The following is a 25,691-nucleotide window of genomic DNA, read 5'->3' as shown; positions in this document are numbered from 1 at the left end:
CAGTCCCAAGTACCATTCTGTAAAGATAAACAGATCTTCACTCCCATGTGCATGTGAACAGGATCAGTCTAGCAACACCAGCACCCTGTTCAAAATTGGGTGTCCACCATGAGCTTATGGTAGGCATTGTAGAATGTAAATGAAGATAGCTATGTATATGTGTTTCAGACTAGAAGTGAGAGTGTGGAATTAAGTTCTGTGGGTCTCCAAGTCTGCTAAGCAACATATCTTGATCTTAGGTGCAGGAGTGATTGTAAGGCAACGCTTTTGCTTTCCTCGAAACAAGATTGCTACACCAATGAACCCCAAATTATTTCTTGGTGACAGTGTCTTTATAGCTGTCAAAGAATGGGTAAAGAAATAGCGTGATGGTGAACTAGTTATTGCTTTCAGTTAGAGAAAGGTCCATATTTGGATTATGAAATTGCATCTGATATATCCCAAGTTTATAGAATTGAGAAGAAATTAATCCAATTACAAGTACATCAAAATGGCTCAGATGCTCGGAACCATCAGTGGTGGTTCCCAGCAGTAGATCTGTCTTCGCTGTGGTTGGGGGGCTTTTGTAGGCACTAACACCATGTGGAGTGGCTTGTGAATGCAGTGCTGTTGGTAAGAGGGACAGGAATCCTCCAGCTGCCTTGTTTCCTTTGGCATTTTGATTCTCCCCATCTCTACAACACAGTCCTGCTTTGACTTTCAAATAAAGCAGGTATCTAACTGGCTGATTTTCCTCCTTTGATATTTCAGACTGTGTTGAACACCTTTTGCAGCTCTCTACCACATTGTTTAAATAAACAGATCGTGGCTCCAAGAGACATTTAATCATAGCGGTTGGGATTTTGTCCTTGCAAAGTGGCAACCCTCTTAGACAAATGAAGTGTTGCATGCAAGTCTGCCCCACAAAGTCAATGAAGAACAGTGGCTCTAGTTACAAATTAGGGGGTGGCAAGGAAGCTGTCCTTACCAGAACTCCTGTGCTACCACTGCAAACTTTGAGGAGCCTATAGAACCCTCTCTGAAAGCCATCAAGCTACAACGTGCCAATCTTCCAGTTCCGTCTTACTAGCATGGAGACTAGACATTTTGTTTAACAAAGGAAAGAGAAAAAAACCATGGCTTCTGTGTATAGGAAAGGTAAGAGAATATGTGTTTGAAGACACCTGACCCAGTTCCCAGAGTACTTGACATATATCAGCCATCTAGCCAGGCAGCTTTAGATGCAGCTGAGTGCCTGGTGCTGTGGGCTCTTGTCTTCCATCCATGTTAAATTGTCTTTACTTTTTTTTTATTTTTTTGCTTTTTGTCTACTTTTATGTTTTCCAGGCTTATATTTGCCCATGGGAGCCTTCCTCAGCTGTCTCTTCCCCCAACCACAACTGCCCTAACTTATCTGCCTGCTCCTCTCTACAGGCTAGTTAATATTTCTTGCTTTGTATAAATTCCCATGTCATTGTTATTTGTCCATATATCTGAGCTTCACCAAGTCCAGCATATGTAGCATTGTGCCTCATTTAAAATACGTCATCCGTTCATCATTCACTTTTCTACCTGGTTTCTCAAGCTTCCTAGGCCATCTCCCTACATTGGATAAAAAGAGATTCCCAGTCAAGCCCTTTGAAAGATTTATAAGGAAAGCAAGTGACAGCCAATTGTTTGGTCTGACCTTTGCTCCCATGTCGGGAGAATACGGGAAGGGAGATATTCATTTTCATTCCAATTGGCTTTGTTAGGCATCTGCTGTAGGTTAGGTGCTGTGCCATATGTTTAAAAGAAAAATGATACTAGGAATCTTTTAACTTTTTTTTTCTAATTATTCCAGCATCTTTTCTTGTCTGAAGTGTTTGAACTCCCGTTCTGCCACTGTGTTCTCTGTGGGCCATATACAGGCTGAATGATAGCAAGAGGACAGTTCACTCTTCAGGAATACAAAGCACCACTCCTGGTCATCACAGTGAATTTGGCTTGAGTTTTGCAGTGTTTCAGCTGTAAGGCAGGTAATGCTGCAGAAGTCACGCGATTAGCGTAAGTTCCAATTGATGACTTCTTAAGGGTTGAAAGACAGGTCTAATATGAGACTCAGGTCTTCCTCTACATCTGGCCAGGAGGTTGATTTACAAATGAGAATGTGCAGCCCCGTAGGGGATTGTACAACAAATCCCAGTCATGAAACCATGCTTGATAAATCTAACAAGCAGGGCTGTGGTACAACAGAAAGCAGTTAAGCAAAATATACTCTCAGACTTACTGCAGACTATGGCCTTATCTTGTCACTGGCAGTCCTGGGACCAGCAGTGTTTTCAAGTGGGAAGATCACTGAATTTTGTCAGGCCTTCCCATGTATAAGTATCTGTAGGCCTGCAGATAATCTCAGAACATAAGTTTCAGTACACAATGGGCAATTGGGAGAAAAGAGTTAATTGGCTTTAGCTATGACCTTAATGCCTCTCTAACATAAATTGTGTAAATGGTGGTTGGCTTTTCCACCAATAACTTTGCATTTTGCATGTTATTTGCTATAATTTCATTGTATGTTCATGGAAAGTAGAAAAAATTAACAGGAAAAAAAAAAACACAAAAAAACAAACAAGCAAGCAAAAAACCCTGCATTTCAAAATGTGCCTCAGCTCAGTTCAGTTGTTTCTGGTCTGCAGGGTATGTAACTTTGTCGCAGTTATTAGCCAGTTGTAACCCCGCTAAGTTACTGTTTCTTTTTCTGGTAAAAGGCAGTGACAATCTACATCTCAATGGGCAAAGGTTATGAGAATGAAAAGATAATAATGCCAAGGTATATGTAAAAATGCCCAATTAAGAAAATGACCTTTATTGTAGAGGGCAAAGACTTCCCTTTTGTGGGAAGTTGATCTGCACTTTTTGTGTAAACGCTGGCAAGAAATTCCAGGCCTGTGTTGGTGAAGCAACCATTTGTTCAGAGTGGCCTAGCTTCTTAATTAAAAGACTTGTTGGCCTGAGAGTGGGATTGCTGGGACTGCGACGCAGAACTCATTCACACTACCTTGTCTTGCTAGCAAAGCTGCATAGATCCTAGTCTAATTTCAGTAAAGCAAGTAAGGTCACATCTTAACTCAAGAGTGATAGACGGAGTCAGGCAATTGGGATATTAAATGACAATCTATAGTCATTATGTATGTAAGTGCATGGAATAAAAGCCTTTAACTTAGAATCATGAATGTTTGCTATTCTTCAGCTAGTATGAAATGAGTTTTCCTTCAGCCCAGTCGTCATTGAATTACATAAAAGTCACAAACCACATTCTAAGGAAGTGTTACGACATATGGTTATAACCTGGACTTGAGAAGCAAGAGGTGCTGCGCTTGGTCCTGCTTCCCAGATTAGTAGCTCTGTGAGCACTCTCCGAGCCTGGCAGCCACAGCTTCTTCCTCTGTACTGTAGAGGGTCTGGTTCCCACTTCCCCGGACAGTGGTAAAGACATGGTTGGTATATAATGGCAGTCTACAGGGCACTGATGAAATCATATGTGAACTGGATAATGGATCTGAAAGCTACTCTCATTTGTGTCACAAGGATGATAGGAATTGATGAAGAAATGATCTCCAGCCTAGCACCAAAGGAAAATTATTTAGCAACTCACAGAAATCCCAAGGGAAACACAGGAACAGTTTGTAATGTCAAATGCATGGGCTTTTTGTCTTCTATACTATTGAAATCAGAAGTTCCCTCTAGTGATTTACTGTTTACTTGGTTATAACTATGACAACATTGCATATTTTCAAAAATAATAGGGCCTGAGATAATATTTATTCACCCGCCTGCTCATTAAACACAAGAGACGTCTACTGTATTATCAGCAATAGTTGTCTGAATAATGAGTGGGAAGACAGATCAATCATGAGCTTCAGTCAGTTAGCTTGTAGTCTGGCTGCCAAAATAAAATAGTGTAAACCATACAAACACTGAAGGATAAGACAAATAGTATAAAGCAAAGTATGCCAAGGGTTCCAGCATAAATGCTGGCAGAGGGACTCTGGTTGTTACAGTGCCTTCTAAGTGTGGGTGACATTATAGACAAAGCATGTTGTTAAAGGGAAGAGTGGGATTGTACCAGTAAATTAAAGCCCGAGGAGAGTGAGAAGCCCAAAGATCTAAGGAAGTCCACCCGCTTACACAGCCCTGTAAGTATTAAGGGTTCACTATTCAGGGCTGAGCTTTGCCTGCATTGACCATATGAGGCGCAGTGAGGCTGCATTTGTGATCAGAATCTTGGAGTCTCCTTGGTGGAGAGCAAAAGTACAGTTAGTTGGAATCTCTGATTCGGTATTGTTTCCTAAATTATTGTTCTGCTTTGAAAAACCATGAAGTAATGTGACACCACTTCTCAAAAGCATAAACTAACGGAGCCTTGTACTCTTTTACTTTGTACTAGAGTTTCACTACTTTTTTTTTTTTTTTAAGTTTTGCTAGAAGTTTTTGCTCCATAGCTAGACATGTTGGTAAGAAAGCTCAGTTGTTTCACCTTGTCCTTTTTACCTCCAAGCTATTAAAACCAAGTTGGTTTGATTTGCCTGCTCAAACTATTCTTGGACCATCTTAGTACAGGCACCTTCCTGAAAGCCTCCTGTGTGAGTAATAAACATTCTTATGTCTGTTTCATGGGAAAGTGGTGCTATTGACTTCAGCATTGGAAATAAGTTTGTGGTAAAAAGAAAACAAGTTCTACCTTTGAGGATGGCTACAGCAGTTGACACAGCAAGCTGGGGGGGGTGAGGCACTATTAGGTGGCTCTCAGGGTTTGGTTCTGCTTGATAACTGGTTCTGGGAGGATAACGTGCCTTTGTCACTTGGGGTGTGCCGACTGGCTGCATTTGCTGAGGCCTAACAACCATCATAGATGAACATGACTAGGTTGGAAGACTTGATGACCACTTAGGAACAAAACACTAATTCTGCTCATAGTGTATCAGCCCAGTCCTGAGCTGTGACTGACACTGAGACTCGGAAGAATGACTCTTAGCTGCAACTGTGGTCAGTTGTCCCTAACAGGCATTAACTCCATCTGTACAACACTCACAGGAAATGACATAGCCTGTGTACTGTGGGGTTTATAAGTCACAGATGTAGAGGAAAGCCCATACTCCTAAAAGCAGATGGGTCCAGATGACTGCATCAAATGTGCAAGTCTGATTCTCAGCGTTAGAAACCCATATATAAAATCTACTTGTAGAAGACTTACTCCCAATGCATCCGTAGCACCCATGCAGTGTGGCCAATGGACGAATTCAGAACTGACTTAAGCAGGCATCCTTTAGCCCTTTTACGTAGCTATTGTAGTCAGAGGAGATCCTGCTCCAGCTGAAAACAGATCTCTGACTAGAGGAGGAAACTTAAGGAGGTTTGCTAGGACTCCCACCCTGCTATAGCTAATAATTGCCCAAACACTTTAATACAGAAGAACAGACAACAGCAGCAAAAGAAACAGGTCCATAATTTGACTTAGTTGGGACTGTACACTTTACTAAAATGATTTCACACATAAACAAGATGAAAACTACTAATTGGCTTTTATATCTCTTCAACCTGCCTTGTAAATTAACTTCTAACAGTTGCTAAAATTGGCAAAATTCTGGGCTTTTTATAGTGGGACTCAATGTATAGCTGTATCTGAGAATTCCCTTTTATTTAAACAGGGTGCCCTGCAATCTCAGGGCATCTACTGAGAATATTTCAAGAGGTGTAAGGAAGAAAACTAGGTATGTCTCATTTCAGTGAACAAAAGTACTGCCTTGACTAGATTTCCCATCACCCCCAGCAGCCATTACCGTGACTATCCCATAGTGGGCATGGACATGCTGACCTAATGAGTAATAAAGTACAATTAAGTCTTGGATGCTAAGCAGTTGCCTTGCCAGAATGGGACTACATGGACTTCCCCATCCTCCTGTTAAGTAAAATGGTTAATATGGCCTGGTTTAAATGGAAAGAAGGCCTGTGAGGTTTGAAATCCATATACCAGACCTACTTAGAGAAGAATTATTATCCCCACAGCTTCACCACCTAATGGCTCAATTTCCACTGTTCTTAAACCTACACATAGCAAATGGCTCCTCACAGCGGATTGTTGTAATCCTAATGCAGTCGGTACACCTGTAAAGGCTACCATGCCAATTATTGTCGATATTACTAATTCTATCTGATTATCAACTGGCAAATACTTTACAGTTGTTGATCTGAAAAGGGGGTTAGGTTTCTGTGCCTGTTTTTGCAGCCAGAGCCAGTTTGCCTTCACCTTCAATGGACACAGTACCCTTTTACTGGATTAACTATTGGGAGGGTACCTCAAGCTCTATGCCCTCATTCAGTCTTTGTACACCCATCTCAACCACATTCGTCTTTCTTCAGGAGCATGGTGATGACATCACACTGATCACATCCTTAATCATGGCTCAGAACCATCCTAAAAGAGATCTGATGTCCTCTTCTGGAGTGTCTGAAGACAGCTACAATATGCTCATATACATAAAGTACATAAATCTTAAAAAAAAAAAAAAACCCAAAACCATGATTTAAAAAAGAAGCCTTATAGCCACATTGGTCAAGTTTCTGAAAATTCTAATTTCTGAAGGCAACATATATCTCATTTCATGTTTTTCATAAACACATTTGTCTAGTGACTCACAAATATGCCCCCCTTAACTGGGCTTCTGTGCAACAAAAGACTCTAGAAATATAATATAGTCTTACATGTCAATGCTTTGGAATTTCTCAGGCCTCCTGAAGTCTATGAACCTGATTGAATAGGTGTAAGTTACCTCTTTACATCGGATACCTCCTTAGCTCAATGCTATTAGAGTAAAATTACCTGTCACATATTGGGTTATTCTAGCATGGGTTGGAAGCCATGGGATCTGAGTCTGAGACTTTCTACATTTAGCTGCCTGTTAAACTTTGGGTAATGGAAACAGCATCCAAAAGCATAGTAAAGGATGTTTGCTATACAATAGAGCCATATGGCATACTCCATCTGTTGTAGAAGGTTTCCTCTAGTCCCTTGCTGGTACCTTGGTACTGGTGAAAGTTGTTTCATTCCCAGGCCCTTGGATAACTATTCCTTGAATTTAACGGAATTGACATCAAAGCATGTTTATATACTTCACAAATGGCGTACCACCATGATAAGCAATGTTGCTTGTTGGAAAGCTGTAAGTTTGTAGGAATGAGCTGGGATGTCCATGATAAGAGAATACAACCCAGAAATGGGCACATGTGGGTCTTTAAACAATAGATACCCTTGCCTACAATCAGCCTCATTTGCCCAGGACTAAATACTCTTGGACCATTCCAGTGATCTGTTCCTCTGTTGTACCAGTGGCAGAAAAAACAGGTCCCTACTTAAGACTGCCTCTTTGGAAGAGAACACTGAATTTCTTTCCATAATATAAATGAACATTAGCTACACAATGCTCCATCTATGTATAGGCATTCCTCACTCTGTCCAGCTGTCCAGACATGACTATCAGTGAGAATGCCCTCACTCGTTTCCCCTCTCATGGTTCACCTCTTCTAATAGTATGTACTGGAACTTTCACTTCCAGATTCACAATAGACTTCCAGATTCAAAATCCTCATAAACTGCCATAACTGTTACTGAATCAAGTTCAAATTCCATTTAACAAAACAATGTTTCAGCCATCAAATGTCAGGTGTAGATTACAATAAAGATCCTGAATCTACCTTTGATAAAAATTGCAGAAAGCTTTCAAGCCCTATGTCCTACTTCTCTTCAGTCCCAAATCTAGGCAAACTGATAACGAAGCATAAGTATTTCCACCTCAGCTGCCAGAGCAGAGTTCAAACTAGGCAAGTCCCATACTAGCTTTGGGACCAAATACAGCCCCACTGTACCCTCTGCATCACTACAACTGTATAAAAGCCAAACTGGCTGAACAAGGAGGACACCAATGTGCATGCCACACTAGATGGTGAAAAGCTCATGAGGGTTCAATCTTAGATAAGGAACTACAGGCAATTGATTAAAGCAGGGGGCAGGAGACATACATCCTTGCAATAAGATTTGATGAAGAAGAGAGACCATGAATTTGAGGGAGAACAAGGAGGAGTATACTTTTAACACCCCTTATGTTAAAAGTATTAGAGAAATCAGGAATTCAAGGCCCTTACCTAAACATAGTAAAAGCAATGTACAGCAAACCATCACCCAATATCAAATTAAATGGAGAGAGACTTGAAGCAATCTCACTAAGATAAGGAACAAGCTCTCTCTGTAGCTATTCAATATGGGACTCAAAGTTCTAGCTAGAGCAATAAAGCAAGAAAAGGAGATTAAGAGGATACAAATTAGAAGAGAAGTCAAGCTGGGCATGGTGGTGCACGCCTTTAATCCTAGCACTTGGGAGGCAGAGGCAGGCCGATTTCTGAGTTCGAGGCCAGCCTGGTCTACAAAGTGAGTTCCAGGACAGCCAGGGCTATACAGAGAAACCCTGTCTCAAAAAACCAAAAAAAAAAAAAAAAAAAAAAGAGAGAATTCAAGGTACCACTATTTTTGGATAATATGATAGTATACATAAGAGAGCCCCCCCCCCCCAAAAATCTATCAGAGAACTTCTACAGCTGATAAACAACATCTTCAGCAAAGTGGCTGGATATAAAATTAACTCAAACAAATCCGTAGCCTTCTTTAATGTAAGTGATAAACAGTCTGAGAAAGAAATTAGGGACACAACACTCTTCACAATAGCCCAAACAGTATAATATATCTTCGTGTAACGCTTATCAAGCAAGTGAAAGATCTATATGACAAGAACTTCAAATCCCTGAAAAAGGAAATCTAAAAAGACTTCAAAAGATGCAAAGGTCTCATGCTCATGGGTTGGTAGGATTAACATAGTAAAAATGGCCATCCTACCAAAAGCAATCTACAGATTCAACCCAATCCCCATCAAGGTTGCAACACAGTTCTTCACAAACATGGAAAGAGCAATTCTCAATTTCATATGGAAAAACAAAAAATCCCAAGATAGCAAAACAATTCTTAACAATAAAAGAAATTCTCAGGGAATCATCATTTCTGACCTTAAGCTGTACTACAAAGCAATAGTGATTAAAAAAAAAAAAAAGACACATGGTATTAGTACAGAGACAGAAAGGTCAATCAATTGGATAGAATTGAAGATGTAGAAATAAAACCACACACCTATGGTCACTTGATCTTTGAGAAAGAAGCCAAAACCAAACAGTGGGAAAAGGACAGCATATTCAACAGACAGTGCTGGATCAAAGTGACAGTCAGCATGTATAAGAATGCAAATTGATCTATATTTATCACTTTGCACAAAGCTCAGTTGCAAGATGACTAAGGATCTCAACATAAAACCAGATACACTATACCACATAGAAGAGAAAGTGGAGAAAAGCCTGGAACTCATTGGCACAGGGAGAAATTTTCTAAACAGTACGCCAATGGCTCAGACTTCTAAGATCAACAATTGATAAACTGGACCTCATGAAACTGAAAAACTTCTGTAAGGCAAAGGACACTGTCAATAAGACAAAATGGCAACCAACAGATTGGGAAAAGGTCTTTACCAATGCTAAATCTAATAGGAGGCTAATATTCAATATATATAAAGAACTCAAGAAGTTAGACTCCAGAAAACCAAATAACCCTATTAAAAATGGGGTACAGTGCTAAACAAAGAATTCTCAACCAAGGAATACCGAATGGCTGAGAAGCACCACCAAAAAAAAAAAAAAAAAAAAAAAAAAAATGTTCAACATCTTTAATCATCAGGGAAATGCAAATCAAAACAACCCTCAGATTCCACCTCACACTAGTCAGAATGGCTAAGATCAAAACCTCAAGTAACAGCAGATGCTGTTGAAGATGTGGAGAAAGAGGAACACTCTTCCATAGCTGGTGGGATTGCAAGCTGGTACAATCACACTGGGAATCAGTTTGGTGGTTCCTCAGAAAATTTGACATAGTTCTACTGGAAGATCCAGCAATACCACCCCTGGGCATATACCCAGAAGATGCTCCAACATGTAATAAGGACACATGCTCCACTATGTTCATAGCAGCCTTATTTATAATAGCAAGAAGCTGGAAAGAACCCAGATGGCCCTTATTAGAGGAATGGATACAGAAAATGTGGTACATTTACATAATGGAGTACTACTCAGCAATTAAAAACAATGAATTCATGAAATTCTTAGACGAATGGATGGATCTGGACCATATCATCCTAAGTGAGGTAACCCAGTCACAAAAGAACACACATGATATACACTTGCTGATAAGTGCATATTAGCCTGGAAGCTCAGAATACACAAGATACAATTTGCAAAACACATGAAACTCAAGAAGAAGACCAAAGTGTGGACACTTTAATCCTTCTTAGAAGGGGAAACAAAATATCCATGGAAAGACTTGCAGAGACAAAGTTCGGGAGCAGAGACTGAAGGAATGATCATTTAGAAACTGCCCCACCTGGGGATCCATCCCATACATAACCACTAAACCTAGATACTATTGCAGATGCCAACAATAGCTTGCTGACAGGAGCCTGATAGAGCTGTCTCCTGAGAGGCTCTGCCAGTGCCTGGCAAATACAGAAGTGGATGTTCAGTATGGAGCACAGGATCCCCAATGAAGGAGCTAGAGAAAGTACCCAAGGAGTTGAAAGGGTTTGCAGCCCCTTAGAAGGAACAACAATATAAACTAACCAGTAACCCTAGAGCTCCCTGGGACTTAACCACCAATCAAAGAAAACATGGTTGGACTCATGGCTCTAACTGCATATGTAGCAGAGGATGGCCTAGTCAGTCTTCAATGGGAGGAGAGGCCCTTGGTCCTGTGAAAGTTTTATGCCCCTGTGTAGGGGAATGCCTGGGCCAGGAAGCAGGAGTGGTTGGGTTGGGGAGCAGGGGGTAGGGTGGGGTAGAGGATAGGGGATTTTTGGAGGGGAAACTAGAAAAGGGGATAATATTTGAAATGTATATATAGAAAATATCTAATAAAAATGGGGTAGAGAGCTAAACAGAGACTTCTCAAATGAGCAATCTTGAATGGCAGAGAAGCACATAAAGAAATGTTCAACATCCTTAGTCATCAGGGAAGTGCAAATCAAAACAGTCCGGAGATTTCACCTTACAGCAATCAGAATGGCTAAAATAAAAAATTCAGGCAACCGAAGATGCTAGCAAGGATGCGGGAAAAGAGAAACATTCCTCCTCCATTGCTGGTAGGATTGCAAGTTGGTAGAACAAATTAGGAAATTAATCTATTGGTTCCTCAAAAAATTGGAAATAGTTCTACCTGAAGACCCAGTTATACCACTACTGAACATATACCCAAAAGATACTACAACATGTAACAAGGACATGTGTTCCACTGTGTTTGTAGCAGTCTTATAATAGCTGGAAACTGAAAACAATCAGATGTTCCTCAATGGAAGAATGGATACAGATAATGTGGTGTATATTCACAGTGGAATACTACTCAGCTATTAAGAGTGAAGACATCCTGAGTTTTGCAGGCAAGTAAATGGAACTAAAAAATATAATCATGAGTGAGGTAACACAGACCCAAAAGGACATAAATAGTATATATTCACCAATAAGTGGATGGATATTATCCCAAAAGCTCAGAATGCCCACAATACATCTCACAGACCATATGAAGCTTAACGAGAAGTAAGGCAAAAGTATGGATACTTCAATCTCACTTAGAAGATGGAAGAAAATAATCACAGGAGGTAGAGGGAGGAAAGGTGGGAGAGGAGAGGGGGAGGGAAAAGGTGGGACAGATTCAGGTACAGGAAGAGACAGGAGAGAAGTCCAGAGGGCCAGGAAAATGAAGAGAACTATGTAGCAGTTGGGTGTGGGGAACTGGGGGTGGGGGTGGGGAAGCACTACAAAGTCCCAGATGCCAGGGATGATAGAGGCTTCCATGACCCGATGGGGATGACCTTAGCCAAAATACCCAACATAGGGGAGATAGATCCTGAAAAGACCAACTCTAGTAGATAGGACCTCAGTTGAGGGAATGGGCCACACACCCATCTCAAAATGTTTAACCCAGAATTGTTCCTGTCTAAAGAAAATGTAGGGACAAAAAATGGAGCCGAGAATGAAGGACAGGCCAACCAGAGACTGCCCTACCTTGAGATCCACCCCATCCACCTACATGAATCCCTGACGCTATTGCTGATACCAAGAAATGCATCCAGACAGGAGGCTAGTATGGCTGTCCTCTAAGAGGCTCTTCTGCCAGCATGTGACTAAGACAGATGCATATACTCACAGCCAACTATTGGACTGAGACTAGGGACCCCAATGGAAGAGTTAGGGAAGGACTGAAGGAGCTGAAGGGTACTGCAACCCCATAGGAAGAACAACAACATCAACTAACCAGACCCCTTAGAGGTCCCAGGGATGAAACCACCAAAGAGTTTACATGGATTGGTCCATGGCTCCCACTACATATGTAGCAGAGGACTGACTTATCTGACATCAATGGGATGGGAGGAGCTTGGTCCTGTGGAAGCTTGTTGCCCCAGTGAAGGGGGATGCTAGAGAGATAAGGTGGTAGTAGGTAGGTGGGTGGGGGGGGCACCCTCTTAGAGAAAAGGGGGAGGGGGAAAAGGGGATGAGGGATAAGGGGATGAGGGATTTGCAGGGGGGAGATGGGAAGGGGGACAACATTTGTAATGTAAATAGATAAAATAATCAAATAATAAATAAATAAATAAATAAATAAATAAATAAATAAATGGAGGAATACTCTGGAGGGTTTGGGGAGAGAAAGGGCAAGAGAGCACTGCTTTAATTAAGATACAATCACAAAAATAAACAAAAAGATGAACTGGTTTTCTTTCCTGTTCTCTGAAGCTGTTGGGAGCCCCCTCTGGTGTTCCTCAAAAGCTTCATTATATAAGCAACACATCCTTTCATATCCTGTTATGTGTATATTTTACCACCAGCCTCAATATTACTAGGTGTGTGTGTGTGTGGGGGGGTGTTCTGCACTCCCCTGCTTGAGAGAGACAACAAAGCTTTAGAGTTGAATATTGAAAATGACTTCATAACATGATATATGAGAATGTGGTTAAGTTTAATTTCAGAGCAGTCAAATGTAGAATGGCATTCAATATTGAAACTTAAAAATACTAAACCTATAAATCTCTTAAGCCCCAGGATGTGAAAGTTGTTTGACTTGCTTAATGATTCTGTAAAGACATCTGGAATAAAGTTAAATGGCATGGCTTGAGGGATACAGATGGATAGGATCCACATATCATCTCACCTGATCCAGGCTTTAGAAGCTGGATCTAGGAGAATAAGCTTGCACTAATTGATACATTGGGAAAAAGGTCACAGAATGAGGAAAAGATGTACCAGAGCCAGTAATTGCTAGTGAAAGAAGAAGAAGAAAAAAAATCAAACACAACCCTTCCATTCTAAGGACAACAGGCACAGATACACTTTTTTCTCATCAATGATTTCCAGCCATTTGGTATGTATGGAGGCAATTCTTAAATATCTTAAAATGTTTTGCACAAATAAAACTGAGCCCAAACAGAATAGCATAAGCAATTCTGAATGCAATAAAGACTATCTAAATAAAACGTCAAAGGCAATACAGAGTCTGCTGGAGGAGTAGCTCCCCAGAGAAACAAACTGCAAAGAGGAACTTAACTTTTATTCTGGGAGATATTGTCTTCTGTGATTTCAATATCTTTTGCAACTGGGTCCCAAATCTCTATTTTTCAGGTCTTAGCCTTTTCCACATTGGAGTGGCTTATAACTAATTGCCTTTCATTTTGCCAATTTTCTCGTCTTGGAAGCCCAGACTCAGCATGCTCCAGCTGACTTCAGCTCTACCCCATCCACCACGTCCATTCCTCACTCCACCTAAACAGCACCAGCGGCTGCATAGCCTGGAGGCCTGGAACCTTCTCTAGCCGCCATTTTATTACCTCTTACTTTCTACTCCCGGTGATTCATAAAGTCCTATTTTCTAAAGCTTGCACATAATTTGAGTCACTCTCTGCATTGAGTATCCATTATGACTGCAGGCTTAGTTTTCAAAGCTTAGAAGTGGTGAACCCTTTAGTATGTGAACCTAGGTGGAATTCACTCAGAAGGCAGTTTTTAATGAGGCCCCTTATTAATTTTCTAGAGATAATTGATAATTTTTTAAGGCTGTATCTGGTCTCGTCTGGTCCTCTCATTTCTGATTCACAATGTAAGGTCTTGCCCCAACATAAACAACTACCGTTTCTATTCACATCTCATCTCTCTGAACACCAAAACAAGATTCCTGATTGATTTGAGGACTTTGAACGTCCCAAACTGTGAGCTAAAAAAACATCTTTTTATGTAGCTAAGGTCAAAATTTTATGATTGTGCAAAGCTGGCTCATCATTATACATTAAACTAGCAATTGAATATTTTTTCACATCCATCTATTCTTTTCTTTATCCTCGGGACAACGTAGCATTAGGCCTACTAATTAACCCTACTGTAGCTTCCTAGATTAGATTTTCTCTATTCTCTCTGACTTGTTTCACTTTAGAGAATCATCTCAACTATGAAATAACTGGAAGTCATTTTCCTGTCTGGATTCACCCTTTCTTTGTCTCCATGCAAAGTCACAGGGGAAAAGAAGAATGCACAACAATGCATTTTCATTGAATCTGTAGAACCCAGATGTCCCTCAACAGAAGAATGGATACAGAAAGTGTGGTACATTTGCACACAATGGAGTACTACTCAGCGATTAAAAACAATGAATTCATGAAATTCTTAGACAAATGGATGGATATCATCCTTAGTGAGGTAACCCAATCACAAAAGAAGTCATTAGATATGCATTCACTGATAAGTCGATATTAGCCCAGAACTATGGAACACTCAAGATACAATTTTAAAACACAAGAAAATCAAGAAGAGGGAAGACCAATGGGTGGATACTTCATTCCTCCTTCAAATAGGGAACAAAATACCCATGAAAGGAGTTAAAGAGACAAAGTTTGGAGCTAAGATGAAAGGATGGACTATCCAGAGACTACCCCACCTGGGGATCCATCCCATAATCAGCCACCATACCCAGACATTATTGCATATGCCAGCAAGATTTTGCTGAAGGGACCCTGGTATAGCTGTCTTGTTTGAGGCTATGCCAGTGCCTGGCAAATACAGAAGTGGGTGCTCACAATCATCTATAAGATGGAACAGGGCCCCCAATGGAGAAGCTAGAGAAAGCACCCAAGGAGCTGAAGGGGTCTGCAACCCTATAGGTGGAACAACAATATAAACTAACCAGTACCCCCAGAGCTTGTGTCTCTAGCTGCATATGTAGCAGAAGATGGCCTAGTCGGACATCACTGGGAAGAGAGGCCTCTTGGTAATGCAAACTTTATATGCCCCAGTACAGGGGAATGCCAGGGCCAAGAAGTGGGAGTGAGTGGGTAGGGAAGCAGAGTTGGGGGAGGGTATAGGGAACTTTTGGGATATCATCTTTAAAAATGCATTTTTCAATGGTGTGATCTATAGGATGTGTCACTAAAGCTGTTCCAGGACAAAGAGATACAATTACATACATAGCCTCTTATATTTCCTCTCAACCTAGAAAAGAAAGGAAGTTGTCTACCATCTGAGTCTAAACCCTCTTCCTTTGAGAAAGTTAGTTGTTCTTAAGACCCTGTTGCTTACTTTTATATTGATCATTGTATTACATTAAGGATCCTTTCTTTCTTAGATATTCATCATTTTTATGCACCAGATGTTAGGGACTTCTTCTTCTACACCATGATCTCTCAAAGAAAGAAGCTTCCATACTCATACTTCTGGGCATCCAAGGAAAGGGAGGAACTCAGGACCTTGAGAACAAGGGCTCCTAGGAGGGAAGCTTGAGGACAGCACTGGCACATCAGACAAGTACTAAGATCAGTGCCAATGCAGTGGGCCATGCCAGTTTTTAAGACCTGGTTTAGAGTCTGCCTTCTGTGCCAGAGCTAAGGTGATATTAAATCCAGCTAGCTAGTATCATGAGGCCTGATATCACACAGACCTGATTGCCTCTTTTTTCACTCTCCTTGACTAAGTACTTTGATTTATTGCAGAGAGAAATGCTTCTCCAGAAGAAAACTTTCTCAAGCACTCCCTATGACTAAATGATAGCAAAATGTAAAATAACAATGGCACTGAAGCAAGAACACACAGTGAAAGGAAGAGAAGTTCTCATTTGCCATCTCTCTGGCCTTTGCTAACTCATTTTATTCCTATGCCATCGACATATTAATTTCTTACTAATAAATATACCGACTATAGAAGCTGTAAAAATTAAATTAAGCTACACCATGAAGTATTCAGTGTACCTCCTGGATAATGAGTTCCAGTACAAGGTAACTGTTGGGGTAGGAATGTCATGGGTTATGTAGATTTTGGAGTCAGACAGTTTTAGAATGGTATTCTGCTTCTGCCTAGTACCAGCTATGTGACAATGAGCAGATCCTCCCACTGTGTTCTTATTGAACAATATGAGATGGATGTTTTGTTGGGTGGACATGGTTCACACATTCCACTTTGGCTCCAGGCCAGGCTGTGAGACAACACTGTGTTCTTCTATTCCCACCACCAGGTTCATGCAGAGCTCATCCTCAAAAGCTCCCAGATTAACCAGGGAGAAATATCCATGGCTTAATAAGTATCATGCAAAAAAGGCAAATATCTGTCACTACTATAGTTGGGAATGGAAAGAGCTACACCATGATGCTTTTTGCTTGGGAAAACCAATAATATGAATGATCATTGTTGGATAAAGTGTATCTCAATAATAAATGAAAATAATAATAGCTAGCATTCCTTGGCATTTATTATATGTCAGGTGCAATGACAGTCACTTTCTAAACATTATTTCATTTGATCCTCATTCTCATAACAATAATGCAATATAAGCATTACTGGGCTCACTTTAAAGATTACAGAAACTGAGTCTCAGAGTTCAAAAATTCCTTGATTCAAGTCACATATCTGACAATGGGCAAATGTCTCACACATACCCTGGTGTGTGTATGGGTGGCAATGAGTTATTATTGAGGGGGCACACTGACTGACTCATGCTGAGTTTCTACCAATTGCTCATCACAGACTCCATGGCCTCTTCACAACCTCCATGTGTGATGAAAGTGCTCTTCCAGCTATTCATTGGTGCTTCCTTAATTGGTTTATTATTTTTACTTCATTTGCATCATCTAGTGATTCAATCCTTTCTATTTGTAACATTTCTCAGCTTTGCATGGAGGTATTGCAGCTTTTCTAAGTACTAAGTAATTTGAGGCATAGCAACACCCAATAGTTCATCAAAGAAGCCATAGGCATGCCTTGAGATCACCCAAAGATCTCAACTATTTCAGGATGTTTAAACAGTACTCTGACATGTTGGGCCTTTCCTCGCATTCAACTTTGCCCAGAATCTCCTTCCTCTCCATTTTTTCATGACAAATGCTCACTTAGATGCCCTATCCCCAGAACTCTCCTAGACATCCAAAGAGATGCCTCCAAAGGCCTTTGCAGAGTCAGGGCTCCATCTCTTAGCCATGCACCTCTGCTCCCAAGCTTCTGTGCCACTACACATTGCTTAGCCTCCTCTGTCATAGCATTTACTAAAGGATAACAAGAAGGGACATATGGGAGTGTTTAGAGGGAAGAAAATAAAGGGAGAAATTTTGCAATTATATTATAGTCTCTAAAAAATAAAGTAAAAGAATAAAATTAAAAATGTTGGGACATTCTGTATGTCAGCTTCCCCTGATTGACTGTGACCCTACCTTTTGTTTTTTCCCAGCTATTACACAGAGCATGGCAGATATCAGGAAGTCAACATACTACTGAAGAATGCTGGGGAAGTAAGGGAGTGTGAAAAAAAGCCATCACCGGAGGCAGAGAGAAAAATGAAAGAGCTTTTGTGGCATCCCTGAGAACAGTGGTCAGGGCTCATCTCAGGCCAACTTTTGCCTGAGGAAAACCAAAGTGTCAGCGAATATATCCTGTATTCAGACCTTTTTTTGAAAGTGAAGAGTATAGAACAAAACTTTCATAATTCTGTTCAAGGAAGCTTCATATTCATGGTAAAATACAGCTGATAGAGAGATGTCCTGTCTAATAACCTTAGCCTTTTAGACGCTGCAGACCATGCCGGGGACCTGGTCTATGATAGAATCAAGTGGTTTGGTTCCAGTTTAAATAGAATCAAGATAACTGGCTTATCATAGTGTCAATCTCTTACTCTTTCTACCAAGTACTGTTTCCTTCAGTGAGTTCCCATAAGTCCTCAGAGTTTCAGGTATGGTACAGCCTACATTTGATTATGTTCATGTGCAGGCAAATATATCCACATATGTATATACACACACACATATACTCATGCATACTATATTATATGAAATAATAAACAGTCTGCCAAAACATTAATGTTGTTTGCTTATGAATTTATATGAGGTTTTAGCAACCAGGAGTCTAAACTTATTTAAATTTTTACAGTAGTTAAGACAAAAACAAAAAACAAAAACAAAGACAAAAACAAAAAAACAAACAAAAAACCTAGCACACTGCTTTTTCCTTTGTGGCTTTGAGGACTAATCCTACATAAATTGTCCTCAACTTGACTTTGCCAGAAGAAGAGAGAATGAGAATGGCTAACATACACAAGGAAGGAAATCACACATGAGTCATTATTTCCTATGGCAGACATTGTGAAGCAATCTCTGTATTCTACACTACTAAGATGGGTCGTAACCCAAAATCTCTCTTGACATAGTCCTCCAAGCACGATTGCCATGCAATTGTAATGGCTCCAAGAGAAATGTAGGCCTAGCTGGATGCTTTCTAATGGCTCTTCCCACTCTGACCTTTTAAGGTTTTCCTCACTTTACCTCATAATGCTGCCCCTAAAGTAAGATTTAGCAACGTGTACCAAGGAGGACTGGTGAGGAGACTATTTTTACATTTGCAGAAGTTGAGAGCTAACCCTTCGGTCTTAGCTGTCTTCTCTTCTTACAGCTGCCGTAAGAGAAATGGAACAAATGAGCAAAGGTTCCCTTGGGTTTCCCACCAACAGCTAAAGAGCTCTCTGAGGCTGCTGTGAAATAGTTGGATGAACACTGATCTTTTTGTGATTAAAGCTGCCTGGGTTCAAATCTTTGCTCCACCAGGCTCCCTGGTGTGTACCCTTGACAAGTCACCTCACCCTTCTAAGCCTTAGTTCCCTCAAGCATGAAATGCAGATAGCGCTGCCTACCTTACAGATGTGTTGTGAAGAGTAAACTGGATGAAGGAATGTGTGTGAAAGTGCCTTGTAAGTTTCGCTGTGGCTGAGTGCATGAGAGGGATTATTATTCTTGGTATACACCCGTAAGAAAAAAGACTAGGGTGTTCTGTTCCAGATGGACTCAATCTAAAATGGGGAACAAATGCTTTTTTTGGTAATTTTATCTTGTGGAAACAGCAATCTCACGGGCCTATTTGTGTTTAATGAAGCACGTCCTGTATCGCCTCTTTGCATGGTTCTGAGAAGAAATAAGTGGGCTCTCTCCTCTGCTGTGCTGCAAAGTAAGTGTCCAGCTTCTATTTAACCTCCTCCATCTCTCTCCGTTTGCTATAAAAATAACAATACTTTATTGCTAGACTGGCCCTACAGTTATCTGTACAGAAGCCAGAATATAAGGCAAAGGGAAAGAGGTGTTTGGCCAGCTCTCCATCCTATGTTGGTCCAAAATAAAGATGGATGTGTCCAGGCTGAGCATTTTAACCCATGCTACAGTTGAGGAAAGTAGAGTAGGCCCTGAAGTCATGCAGATTGGCAATAAAGGAGCCAGGTGTATCTGAGTCCAAGAAAGTTAGGATTCTCAAATCATCCCCAAAGTTCTTCTGAACAGAACTTCAAGAATGAACATCCCTCTTTCTTCCAGAAGCAGGGACTCATTGAGACCACAAGAAGGCTATGCATCCTTTCCCAATAAAATACTAATATAGAGAACACTTAGACTTAGATATGATGACATAAATAACTCCCCCAGGCTTATATCCTCACTTGTCCTTAAATACATATCACTGATCTATGCTTAAGTATGATGCTACAAATATTTACCAAGCAAAATGATTTTTACCTTCACAGAGCTTCCAGGGAGGTGCTATAGACAGGCGCACACTACGAATCTAAAGTTGCATACTGAGATGAGGTATATGTACCAAGTACACGTCCTTCAGTGAGTGCAAGGAAGATGCTCAGCTTAGCCTGATTCTTCTTGAAAGGTCTCCTGCAAAAATAACTCAAGCTCAGTGATCTAAAGTGATCTAGCCTATGAAGGTCAATACCCAGGGTACTGACCAGGCTAAGGGTCAAAAGGACTACAGAGTGCCCTAGCATCTGAAGAAGGGTAATAAGACCGAATAATAGAGAACATAGGGCATATGGCACTGAAGAGCTTGGCTGGGGACAGATGACACCTATAGGATTGTGAGGCTCTGGAAATGAGTTTAGATGTTACCCTCAGTCCAATGATAAGAGCCTCAGGAGTTTGAAACCAATGAACAACATAATAAGACCTCCAGTTTGATCTGTAGTGGTTAAGTTTATGTGGCAAATTGATGGAGCCATGGGAGCATAGATGTCTGGTCAAGCATCCTGGGGATGGGGGAGGGAATAACTTTGAATGTGGTTAGTATTTAAACTATTACACTGAATGAAGCAGAGTGCCCTCTCTAGTGTGAATTGGCCTCATTTAAGCCCTCGAAGGCCTCAACAGAACAGTTAGGCTGACAACTGAGCTGGAAGAATGACTCTTACAGGGCTGCTCTAAGCTTGTTGATGGTCTTTTGTGCTTTTTGGACCCTCATGCCAATATCGATTCTTATTAAGCTTTAAGCTTCCCAGCTTCCTGACTACAACTACATACTACATAATACCAGTAGTCTAGAAGTAAATTATCATTTCATTTGGGTCTCTTACCTGCTAACTCCTAAGTCTCTGTGACTACGTAAACTACTTCATCAAAATGAATTTATGACCATATCTCTTACTGGTATCTCTTTCTTGTGTGTGTGTGTGTGTGTGTCATTATCCTGGTACTGTTCCTCTGGAGAACCTGAATGTCACATACATACATTAGGACTGTTGTGTGGTACAGACTAATATGGGATAAAGAGTAGCTTCAGGTAGGAGACTAACACTGGACCTTAAACAAGCTGTGATGGTCTGCTTAGGCTCAGAAGGCAAGAGTAAGGTGGAAACGGTGAGAGGCAAGAACATCCAGGAACTATGTGGAAATGCAAGTCGATGAGATTTGCGATGGTTTGGAAATGGGGCAGAGGAGTCAGAGAAAAGGAGGTGCTGAGGTTTCCCAGACTCTAAACAAATAATGGCACTTTTCACTAGAATTCTAGCAAAGCACTGGGTTCTGTGGGTTTGAGTTCATGCTATAAGAGAATAAGCAGGTTATTAAACCTTGGAAGAAGGCTTGGAACAAGAGTTTTAACTCATGTATATGGTGAGGCCAGAGTGTAGGGACAACAGAGAATCTAATAGATTGACACAGAGATAGCCCAGGAAAAGGACCAAAAACACATGCCTCCTGTGCTATGTTACTGATCTGGCAGAGAAGGAGAAGCCTGTGAAGGGAGATGAGGAGCAACAGACAGGGAGGGAGGGGAGAACACAGGAAGATCTGGTTTCATACAAGCAAGCACAGAAATGCATCAAGCTGGAGGCAGTAGACTGTCAAATGCTACTGAAAGGTCATGCAAGATGAGAAGAAAGAAAAAAATAAAAAAGAAAGAAAGAAAAAAATTGGCCCCAGGTTATGAAATCACTGGGGAAGTCAACTGGCACCCTAGCAGTCTCAGATCCCAAGAACAAGCCCTTTCATGTCTCCTTGCTGTCTTTGAAGCAAGTTCCCTCAGGAAATAGAGAGCTCGGGAGAGTTCTCTAGCTCACAACAGCCCTTGGCCACACCTGTCAGCACAAGAGGAAGTGACAGTGAACTACATCTTGGTATTTTCCTCCTCCAGTCCAATGTCCTGATCTGCCTTTCAAATAGCCAAAAGGTAGCCCAGGAGTGTTCCAGTTGGCATTCACCAGTGTTATAATTCAGATGGAAATTCATTCCCTAGAATTGGCCTGGAAAAGTAAAATAGAGATAACACACCTTTGAAAAAGGATGTTTCTCTGCAGGAGCATCTCCCTATACCACAGCTTCAAGAAAATTCAAGAACAGGGTATGCGGAACAGAATGTTCTTTCACAAGGCACAAAGGCTTGGGAGGCTCTTTGCTTGGAAGATTTAAGCTGCTTTGCTTCTAGCCTCCTGTCTGCTTCTTTGGATTTGGGTTTCCCTTTGTCCCTTCTCCTATTCTTCTTCCTCGTCCTCCTTTTTATTCTCTCTGTTTACTCACAGAGCTTAAACCATAATGTCACATAGTCATAGCTATCTACTTATAAAGTCACTTTCTGCAAAATGTAAAAAGCAACTATAAAATAACCTGTGAGGACCTGTAACTTCTGTATCCATCACAGACTAGGGACATAGGAGAAGGTGTCACCAACCCTGGCCGGTTCCTCTCAGGTCTGCCTCTATAACCCATGCCTCTGGTTCTAATACTGTAGCTGAATTCACTGGACCACTCCCTATTCTAGAACAATTTGAACCATCCCTGACCCTGTATCAATTTACATGTGATTTTAGTAAAATCTCAATTACATTTCCTCTACCTCTGAATACGTATGTGGGATCACTGTGATCTAAATGGGTAGAGGAGTCAGTTGGATGAGGATAATGATTAGTTGTTCCAACTCAGTACACACATCTATCCACCAATTCATTATCTTATATAGACTATACAACCACTCTGCTTGCAAATATGGAAACTGTCTCACAGAGTAGACCCATTTGCTTATGATCAGACAGCTGGCCCAAACTATGCCTGCTGGGTCTAGAATGGCCTTGATAGGGTCAGAATAACTTGGTTCCTGTCGCTGGGACAGGGCAAGTTAATGACTCCTTGATAATCAGAGATAACAGGAATCCAGGAGGCTAAGGTCTGGCTAATGTTTTAACAAAATGGTAAACACTGGGACCTTCAGAACAACCCTTAAGTCTGTGAAAAAGAACTCTAAAAACATGAATGCCACATGAATTAATGAAGGGCTTCACAAATCTAAAGAAACAAAAGCATCTGCGAGATGAGCCAACCTGCCAGAAAAATACTAAGAAAGGAGATAAAGATGTTTAGGGAGTGGTGATTGAAGGAGATCCCACCCAGCTACACTGGTTTTGTTTGTGTGCTTGTTTGTTTGTTTTATGCTTACAAAGGCAGACAAATTCCTGAGTACAAGGTCAGCCTGGGACAGAGCAAGGTTAGGCCCAGGTGTGGTAGGAATGGTAATTTCCAGATGGTTCCTACCCAGCTAGTTTGTCGTTTAGCAGAGGCGGCAGATCTTTGAATTCTTTTGCAGTGTTAAAAGAAAATGTGTGCTTGTTGTCTCCTAAAAATTAAGGGGCCGGAGTTGCAGGATACTCTTTTGTAGGATAATCAAATGGAAACCTGGAGGAAATGACTGGATTGATACGTAAAATAAAGTTTGGACTTATGATCTGCAAGAGATGAGCTACCCAGAGGACTTTTTAGATTAGCAAGAGAGAACTACTTGGACCCCTGTAGCAAGAGAAAGCTGTCTACAGAGAGCAGTCTCAAGATCTCCAGAGAAAGAAAGCAGAACAGAGAAAGCAGGCTGGAAGGCCGTTTCCAGCAGAACATAGGTTGCCAGCCTGGACCCGGGATTTGACTTCGAGATGTTTGTTTTCGCTGCTTCTAGACACTCCTTCTCTCAGAAGGCCTCTCTAAGCTGAGGCTGGGCCTTGGCCTATGCCTGTGATTTTTAAGGATGACCCTGCCGATTATGAAACTTTGCTTTATTCCCAAGAGAAAGACATTATTCATGAATGACTTTATAAACAATCATAACTAAGGCCTCAGTACCAAGGTCACAGATAAGTAGAACATGCAGCTAGCAAGGCAGACAATGAAATAATGCCCCAGCTCCGGGTGGGAGATACTGCAATGTGTTTTGCAAGCATAATACTAACATAAGACACTCAGAATGTCACCTGAGCTTGGAGAAAGGCATGGGCACACAGGTGATGATTATAGGAACCTGAGCAGTTTACATGCTAATCTCACCTAGGATTCTTAGTTTTCAGTGATGGTTTTAGATACATAATTGCATTTAGAGTCCCCATTTTCCTGGATTAGTGTCAGTTCAGGTAACATTTTACTGCCCTGCCTAGTCCTCCAGGCTCCTCCAGAGTGGTGAAAGCTCAAGCCCCTTTATCTACCTCCCTGAATCTTTTCATTCATCTTTGGCATATCCAGGAGCTATTTATTATCTTGACTTTTACTTTGCCCCTATAACAGAGAAGAAAATTCTCAGGCCCCTTATTCTTCCTATGGAAGAAACTATTGACTAAGCTGAGCTCTTTTTCCCAGTAGCCACTCCTCAAATGGGTAGAACTAGCAAATAAGGACTTTAGGCCTGGAAAGGGCTATGACATTTCTTTTTCATGTCTAGAGATGCTGACTGTAGTGAAGCAAGCTTTAGGTCCAGTTTGGGATTCAGTCCCCAGTGCTCTCATTGAGGAGTATGTGGTACAGAAAGCCTACCTTCTCTTCTTTTTACAAAGGGAGGTGTACTACTCTTTTCTTCTTTGCTTCCCCGGAGGTAGATGGTAGGATAAGAGTATAGTCACCTAGCAACTGTAGAGTGCTATGAAAATGTTCACTGTTGATTGCCAGGTCCTATTTGATCTTTTTCCCAGCATGCTCATTCTAGTCTAGAAAAAGCTACACATTTCTGCTGAATGGAAAAGACATTTGCAAATGCCACCCTCTTTCAATGGCACATGTAGTTCACAGGGAGAAACAAAGATAGGGGTCACACATTAAGTAGGGCTGGGGCCTGGTCTAGATTCTTCAGCTGATATCTATAATGTTCATTTTATTTCAACCTACTGTTTTTCATGTACCTACTAAGTACTGGACATTTTACCTGTGGTGTTTCCTCTCATTCACCTAAAAGTTGTGAAAGGGAATAATTGTCTCTCACTTAGCATGAGGCATCTGAAAACTTGAACGCTACGATGGGTATATAAGAAGTTTAGATGGGTCCCACTTCATTGCTGCTCACGCTCCCCCTCCCACAAGCTCTGCTCCCACCTAACGACCACAAAGATTTAACTGAACAGGATCCTAGTGTTTAGCAGATGTTGATTTTACTTGTCTGATGGCTCAGAAGGGAAATGCTATCAATTGTCTCTGAACCCAAGTGTTCCCAACATCTTTTCTTCATTTTATAACCTCCCCAGTCTTTTTTGTTGTTGTTGTTGCTGTTTTGTTTTTTCGAGACAGGGTTTCTCTGTATAGCCTTGGCTGTCCTGGAACTCACTCTGTAGACCCGGCTGGCCTCAAACTCAGAAATCCACCTGTCTTTGCCTCTCAAGTGCTGGGATTAAAGGGGTGCACCGCCACCAGTCTTTTGTGTTATTCCCCATTATCAGAAAATAAATCAATAATTCCAATGGACCATAGGAAAGCACACATACTGTGAAGGAGAGAGAGAAAAAGAGAGAGACTGCAAAT

The 25,691-nt window shown here is 41.1% G+C and overlaps 1 protein-coding gene across 3 annotated transcripts in view; it reads right to left on the bottom strand.

Annotated features, from left to right (window-relative positions):
• Positions 1-25,691, bottom strand: part of Astn2 (astrotactin 2) — a 1,028,198-nt gene that overhangs the window by 248,906 nt on the left and 753,601 nt on the right. The window lies entirely within an intron of this gene.

This window comes from Mus caroli, unplaced genomic scaffold (genome assembly GCF_978045245.1).
Source record: "Mus caroli unplaced genomic scaffold, Mus_caroli_1 scaffold_6, whole genome shotgun sequence".
Taxonomy (NCBI): Eukaryota; Metazoa; Chordata; class Mammalia; order Rodentia; family Muridae; genus Mus; species Mus caroli.
The sequence above is the reverse complement of the archived record's forward strand: the minus strand, read 5'-3'. Positions and strand labels throughout refer to the sequence as shown.